Raw genomic sequence first — 6,000 nt, forward strand, 5'->3', positions numbered from 1 at the left:
AGCAGTTTACCCATGGCGATGAGAGAAAGAATTGAGTTTGATAACCCAAAAACGATGGATGAGGTTATATGTAAGGCTAGGATATGCTATTAGCAAAGCAAGCAGAAGGGAGAAATTTTAGGAAAGAAGTGGGCTGACAAGAAAGGTAATAAGATTTTTGTGGGCAATAAGGGAAATTGTGGTAGTGTTAGCAAAGGATTTCCCAAAGGGAAAAACAATAGAAATCTACATAAAAACCAGCTCAGAATTAGGCCACCATTTGAACCTAGATTCAGTGAGAAATCTAGTAAAGTTGATAACGAAGGGACAACGAGACCCCCAGTACAATGCTGGGGATGTGGAGGGCCACATTACATTAAAAACTGTCCTCATCGAAAGGGCACTGAACAGGTTTCACAGATCCACGAAGCATCTATGGTAGGCAACGTGGTTCGGAGCATTCCGAAAATTAATGCCACTCTCGAAGACCATCATGCAGAATACTAGTTGACAATGGTGGAGTTTGAAGGTAAGATATTTGATTATACTGTATCCGTTTTAATTGATCCTAGAGCTACATTAAGTTATGTTAGTCCTAAGTTTGTCGAGAAATGTAAATTACAATCTGTTAAGTTTAAAAACCCTTGGCTAGTACAACTAGCAACAGGGGCGAAGAGACATGTGTTAGCCAAGGTCAATAATTGTCCTTTGAAAATAGTAGGTCAGCCTTTGATGGTAGATCTAAACATACTTCCCCTTGGGTCGTATGACGTGTTGATAGGCATGGACTGGCTGGAAAAACGCTGGTCCATTATAAACTGTAAAACAAAAACTATCTGCTACAAGAATGAACTAGGAGAAAAGCAGGAGATGCAAGGCATCCTGAGGCCAGTACAGATTCGGCCAATAACCGCCTCTCAACTGGCAAAGTGTATCAGGAAAAGGTGTCAAGTGTATGTTATTCAGGTTGGTTATGCCAACTCAAAGGACAAGACTGCCACCTTGGAAAGTATTCCAGTGGTTCAAGAATTTGTAAATGTATTCCCTGAAGAGATACCAGGACTGCCAACCAGGAGAGACATAGATTGCACTATTGAATTGGTGCCAGGAACAGCCTCGGTGTCCCGAGCTCCTTATCGTAAGAGTACACCAGAATTGATAAAACTGAAAATGCAATTCCAGGAGCTGTTGGATAAAAATTATATCCGCCCCAGTGTGTCGCCCTAGGGAGCCCCCATGTTGTTCGTAAAAAAGAACAATGGAACCCTTCATATGTGCATGGACTATTGTTAACTGAATAAGTTGACAATTAAGAACAAGTACCCTTTACCCCATATTGATGAAATTTTTGACCAAGTAAAAGGGGCAACTGTATTTTCAAAAATTGATTTACGATCGGGATACCACCAGATCAGAATCAAAGAGGAAGATATAGCCAAAACTGCCTTTAGGACTCGCTATGGGCACTACGAGTTCGTGGTATTACCCTTTGGGTTAACCAATGCCCCCGCGACCTTTATGTGTTTAATGAACAACATATTTCATCAGTATTTAGACAAATTTGTGTTAATTTTTATTGATGATATATTGATATATTCCCGGAATATTGAGGAACACAAGGAACACCTTAGACTGGTATTGCAAACTCTTTGGGAACATCAATTATACGCCAAATATAGCAAGTGTGATTTCTTTAAGGAACAAATTTAGTACTTAGGACATATTATTACTAAAGATGGAATCGCGGTGGATCCCGAGAAGATAAAGACCATAATAGAATGGCCAATATCGAAGGACGTAGTGGATATAAGATCCTTCATGGGATTAGCAGGTTACTATAGACGGTTTGTGGAAGGATTATCTAGAGTGGCCTATCCTATCACCTCCCTGCAGAAGAAGGGGAAAATTTTTAAATGGACCGCAGAATGCCAAAAAAGTTTTGAGCAACTCAAGCATCTGCTCAACACTGCACCTATATTAAGCATAGCAAATCCATGTAAGGACTATATGGTGTGCACAGATGCGAGTAAGGGATAGGAGGAGTATTGATGCAGGGAGGTAAGGTAATCGCCTATGAGTCTAGGAAATTAAAGGAACACGAGCAAAAATATTCTGCTTATGATTTGGAGTTGGCAGCTGTCATTCACACTTTAAAGATGTGGCGTCACTATCTGATGGGCAAAAAGTTTCTGCTGATGACGGACCATCATAGCTTGACTAGTTACTTTAATCAACCTACCTTAAATGCTAGGCAAGCTTGGTGGGTAGATTTCCTGAGTGGTTTTGATTTCAAGATTAAACATCTAAAAGGGAAAGAGAACAGGGTAGCAGACGCTTTAAGTCAAAAAGTACATTGCCTCTACGAAATTTCTTGCAGCGAAGGGCGGACTACCTTCGATGAAATGATTAAAAAAGCAGCAGAACAGGATCTGAAATATCAGCAAATAGGATAGCAAGTTCAAAATCCAACCAGTAATGAATATCAACAGGGATATGCAATGGATGCTGCCGGCATGCTGAGTTATAAAAAAAGACTATATGTGCCCAACCAGAATAACATTAAAAGTTTGATTCTAGATGAATTTCATAAAAGTCCCTACGCAGGACATTCGGGGTACCAAAAGATGATTACCACACTCCAGAAGGAGTATTATTGGCCTGGCATGAAAAAATATGTAGCAGAATATTTGACACGTTGCTTGGAATGCCAACAAGTCAAAACAGAACATCAGCACCCTGTTGGGTTATTGCATCCACTACCAATTCTGGAGTGGAAGTGGGAAACCATCTCTATGGATTTTATAATAGGATTACCCAAATCCAAAAGAAACAACGACTCCATCATGGTGGTGGTAGACAAATTAAGTAAATCAGCCCATTTTATACCAGTATAATCCACTTTCAGAGCGATACAGATTGCCAATATTTTTATGCAAAACATTTTCAGGCTGCATGGGTTACCAAAGACTATAATTTCTGACCGCGATGTAAAACTTACATCAGCCTTCTGGAGAACTCTGTTTGAGGGGTTGGGGACTCAATTAAATTTTAGTACCACCTATCACCCTCAAACAAACGGACAAACAGAATGGGTGAATCAAGTAGTAGAAGATATGTTAAGATCATATGTAATGCAACAACCATCTAAATGGGAAGACTATCTGCACTTGGTCGAATTTGCGTATAACAACGACTATCATACTTCTTTGTAGATGAGCCCATTTGAAGTGCTGTACAGACGGAAATGCCGCACACCCTCTAGTTGGGGGGGACCAGAGGACAAGCTAATGCTGGGACCCGAAATGTTAAAAGAGATGGAAGAAATGGTCAAGAAGGTACGATCCAACTTAAAGGTAGCCCAAGATAGGCAAAAGAACTTTGTTGACATGAAGAGAAATTTTAGAGAAAACTTGACTTAAGTTCTGTTTGTTTCAGGTCGAGTCGGAAGGAGAATTCTTGGTCGAGCTACCGAATATACTCGATCAGAGAGAAGTGACACTGCGGAAATGAGCCATCACCTAGGTTAAAGTGCAATGGCAGCAATTTGGGCTGGATGAGGCCACCTGGGAGGAAGAGCAACTCATGAAAGAAGCATACCCGGGGTTGTTTGTGGCTGGAAAACATCAGGACAATGTTTGATTTCAGGGGGGGAAGATGTAATGTCCCCAGAAAAACTGTAAATATCTTTATTTTACCACAGTAAGAAACAAACTGGATAATTATTGTTATTATTTGTTGAGTTGAATAATATTGTTAATTATTGAAAATAGCAAATGATTTGAGTAATAGCAGATCTTGTAACTTCTCATGGAAAGAAGTTGGAAAAAGGTAGTTGCTGAAAAAACCCTAACTACCTCCCCTAGCTGTGAAATGCTCCAAAAGAAAAAGGAGTGAGGGGAGGAAAAACCGTGCTGAAATGTTAGACGGTAAGGGGAAAAATGCTAAGTCTGGTGATGACCAGATAGCATAAGCACTGAGTGCGAAAACTTGCAGAAGACAGAGGTCTTGCGAGCAAGCTTGGGGGGAGATTTGGTCCTGAAGACAAATCTCATGGACGGGTGGTTGAAAAGCAACAGATAACAAAGGTGACTTCTACCATTGAGTTCTCTACTTCTTGGAAACTCAGGTAAGCAGTACCTTCTATAACTAATCTATTGCATAGTTGAATTATGAGTCTTTATTTTTGAATGGAAAATAAAGAGCCTCAACTCCGAAAAGATATTTGGAAAATATTAATAGTAGGGATATAATTTATATAGAGCTGTTTATTTAAATGCAATAAATAAAAAACAATAGGGTATTAACTGTTCAACACTAGGTATTTCTTCTACAGTAAATATTAATAGTAGGAATTAATCACTGATTTAGAACTGGTTAATTATTTTTCTGGAAGACACTAATCGCATAGATATTAACTGAGTAGGACTGGTTCTTTTATTTACTAGAAAACTAATTGTAGAGGTTATTATTTATCCTGAACTGGTTACTAAATCTCTTAGTTAAATTGTGTAAATTTGAGAACTGAGAATAGAATTTGACTAACACCCAAGACCCTAGTCAGAAAGAGAAAGAATACTGAAGATGCTAGTGCCACGAAAGATTAATTTCATGGGTTAGGCAACACAGAGTTAAGCCCCAGAAAACTGAAGCAAGTTCAAATAAGAGGACGAGGTCGATATAACAGAGAAATACAATTGTATTTACACCAAAGTTGAACTGGGTAGCATCTTTAAGGGCGCAGATTGCTAAATAATGGTTAAAAACTCTGTAAGATCCACCTAGAACCTTGTATAGGTATGAAACCCTATAATGATATATTATTGGCAGAGTTATGTTCTCAAATTGGGTAATTAAAGTTTTAAGGTACATAATTGAACAACGAAACGAATCAGATACTCTGCTCTGTAGAAGTAAAATTCCAACCATATAAAAACTGAGAGCCACATATTAGAAAAATCATTTGACGTTTAAAGAAAGCGGAACATTGTTCACACAGAATATTTAACCCACATAAAACTGTACAGGACCATCTGAGAACAAAGGGTAGCATTGAAATCTTGAAAAAAGAGCATAATTAAACACATAGCAATTGAAAAACCGTGATTACATTTCGAAGAAACCCGTATCGATTTGGCACAAAGAAGAAACTTAAATGGCTTCAGTTTTCCGAAAAGTCTGTTATTACAAGAAGTATTAGGCCAAGGCCAAAACCCTAACCTGTAACCATTACATTGGTGCAGCCTTTGAACACGGGAAAATATTCATACAACTATTAAATGATAGAAGACAACTGCCAGAAAAAGAACTTTAACAAGTAGCTTGACAAAAGTATTCCGTTTAGCTACGGAACTGAAACACCAGATCTAGTACAACCTTGGAGAAACGATGCATGTAGCCACGAATTAATCCCGAGTGTCCAGGGCCGCCAATAAAGCTTACCCAGAAACCCTCGAGTGTCGGAGACTGGAAGGGAAACCACAGAACTCCATGAACAACAGCTTGAAGCCCACGGACCTACCTCCATTATACCTACAGTAGTATGCATGGCAAATTGCATCAACAATTAGGCTAGATATCAGGGAACAGCTAAACAATGGCGGAATAACATAACTAAAAAAATAAAAAAATACCCATTGAACATCTTACTGAGGGTTAAACATCCCACAGAGGGAAACTCCATAGCTCCGCTCTTGAGTTCTTCCAACCGCATCAAAAACCAAGGTCGGCAGGTCAAGCAAGCCAGCGAAAGGAGAAGGAGAGCCGGAACGGCGCCAAGGAGCGAGGGAGAAAAATGAGTCGTAACTCCAGCAAACCAGGTTGAGAAGCCTTCCGGGAAGCGCCCAACCTTGGGATCGAGAACCCAAATCCTCCATCGTCGATGTGACGATAAACCCAAGGTATCCTGTTGCGGAAGGACGAGCCTACCGTGCCACGTTATAACGATAGAGCAGGAATTAAATGCCAAAACAAGTGGAAGTTTAGCTGGAGAGTGAACTGGTGTAAGTCCTTGGTAGAATTAAT

Source organism: Pinus tabuliformis, chromosome 7, assembly GCF_031772625.1.
Source record: "Pinus tabuliformis cultivar Carrire ecotype Pingquan chromosome 7, CPIR1, whole genome shotgun sequence".
Taxonomy (NCBI): domain Eukaryota; kingdom Viridiplantae; phylum Streptophyta; class Pinopsida; order Pinales; family Pinaceae; genus Pinus; species Pinus tabuliformis.